The sequence below is a fragment of the Rhincodon typus genome, chromosome 34, assembly GCF_021869965.1.
Source record: "Rhincodon typus isolate 14 chromosome 34, sRhiTyp1.1, whole genome shotgun sequence".
Lineage (NCBI taxonomy): Eukaryota > Metazoa > Chordata > Chondrichthyes > Orectolobiformes > Rhincodontidae > Rhincodon > Rhincodon typus.
Genome location: NC_063365.1, coordinates 10,905,641 through 10,907,886, shown reverse-complemented (window position 1 = coordinate 10,907,886; position 2,246 = coordinate 10,905,641). Strand labels below are relative to the sequence as shown.

The 2,246-nt window shown below is 48.5% G+C and overlaps 1 protein-coding gene across 2 annotated transcripts in view; it reads right to left on the bottom strand.

Annotated features, from left to right (window-relative positions):
* Nucleotides 1-2,246, bottom strand: part of rassf4a (Ras association domain family member 4a) — a 94,412-nt gene that overhangs the window by 86,644 nt on the left and 5,522 nt on the right. The window lies entirely within an intron of this gene.

Here is a 2,246-nt window from a genome sequence, read left to right as displayed (position 1 = left end):
GCCTACACTCACCTTTCCTGGCCCCATCCCCGCCTCTTCGACCTGTTTGTTTCTTCTCCACCTATCCTCTCCTCTATCCCTCTTCTATCCGCCTCCCACTCACTCCCTATTTATTTCAAAACCCCCTTCCCCTCCCCCTTTTCTGATGAAGGGTCTAGGCCCGAAACGTCAGCCTCTCTGCTCCTATGATGCTGCTTGGCCTGCTGTGTTCATCCAGCCCTGCACCTTGTTGTCTCGGATTCTCCAGCATCTGCAGTTCCTACTATCTCTGATTCGATTTTAACCCAGACTGTCAGCTTTTAATTAAAGCTGGTGAAACATGGAGCTGCCTGAAGGTATTTCTCACTCTCAGTAAACGTCAGGAATCACACTGAGATGGTAAAAGATGTTCTTCTGAAGACAGGGTTGAAGCGCACTGTAATGGCAGCTTTTGCCTGGCATATAAAGCAGTAAGCCTGGTCATGGGGTAATACCTGCTAACTGCAGAGTATATAAATATATACATTGGGCTCCACTTAATTAAGAAGCATAGAGGTTACCAGTAACATACAGGGTTTCTGCACTGCCTTCAACCATAACAAATTACAGCAACCATCTGAGCTTTCAGTCTGATTTTAATTGCTCAGGTGTGGTGAAGTTGAATGGAGAATGCTCTAACTTTTCCCTAACTGTGGGTGATGCTCTAAAAGAATCGATACATCTGTCCCTGTATCGAATTTAACATTAGTTTCCACTAATTTGACCATAATATCTGCAAAATTTGACCCGCAGGTCTGTGCAATCGGGGGGACCAAATTCTCACAGTGAGCGTGCCATGTTGCCCAGGAAGTGGTCATCCTGGGCCCATGTATTCCGTATTAAAGGGATGCTTGCAGACCATTGTGGTCTGTGTCCCAAGTTCTCGCATTCTTGGACCCAACAATGGCTTGCTTTTCTGCAGCAGATGCGCCCGAATTGATGGGGAGGGAGAAGGGAAGCATATATTTGAGGAAGAAACATCATCACTTGATCTGACTGGTGTAGCCGGGCACTCTGGTACTGACACAGTGTCTGCTGTAGAGGGCTGTGGAGAGGCAGGATCAGCACTTGGAGATGAGAAGACAGCAGCCAGATGAAACGGACTGGATGAGCCAGTTTCTTGAGGAGTGGGTTCTGCTGCAGGGGACTCTCACGAGGACTCGAATGGAGTAGGAAATGGTTGATGGACATGCACAATTAAATGCTTGCTTCATTAGCAGGCTGGCCTAAGGGCCTCTTATTGCTGCTGAGAAATGTGAAGGAATCCAGCTCCAACCAGACGTAAGACTTTACACAGACCGTGGTGCCTATCCTTTTCAGTATGGGACAGGTAGCCCATTTACTGGCAGCACTGGTGGACCAGCTGTGAGGCTGGGTTTTAATGGCCAATGTTTCAATTTCCATTGCAGAAGAGGCAGATGTCACCCTCCACTGCATCGCTGTGGACGAAGCTCAGAATGAAGTCTTGGCTTGATGCCATTGTAAGTTCAGACCGTTCCCAATCAGGTCCCAGTGCTCAGAGAGTTTTACAGGAGATCTCAGCGTTGCAGCAGTCTGTCCTCGGACAGCTTACAAGGATTACTCAGGTGCTGCCACACATGGCTTCACGACCTTCTGTCCTCTCCTTGCGTTTGTGTTCCCACCTACTTTCCCTGTGTCAGTGCCCCCCTTATCCAGCGGGTCCAGGCATCAGGCACTTGTGGGGGGTGGGAGGGTCATGCAATTTGAAGCCAGGCCCTTAAGCTCCACACCGTCCTGCAAGGTCACCTGCAATCTCCCCCTGACCCCAGCACCAACAGGGGTCACCTGCTGGCTGCTAGCCATGTTGCACTACATAGGAAAACTAGATCATACATGTTATTCACAAGGCACAGTTGGCATGGATTAGCTGGTTTGTGGGATCTCTTCTTTAGGATATTGGCCAATAGACACTGACGGCTTGTAACAGGGAACTGGATAGGTGGTGAAATGGGGAGCAATGGTGATCTGTGGATTTTGTTCTAATACAGTCAGAATTGGAAAAGGCACAAATGTGCAGCCCGTGTACAGTGATTATTTCCCAGAAGTCAATTCCTTTCACACCTCCACAAATGGTTCTTCACCGATCAGGATGACAAAAACAGAAGTGGAACAAATGGAGGAGAGAGCCAATGAGTAAGAAGGAGATGAAGATTGTAAGAGAGGACGAAGAGAGTGAGAGAGACGAAGGGGCTGAGAGAGACAAAGGG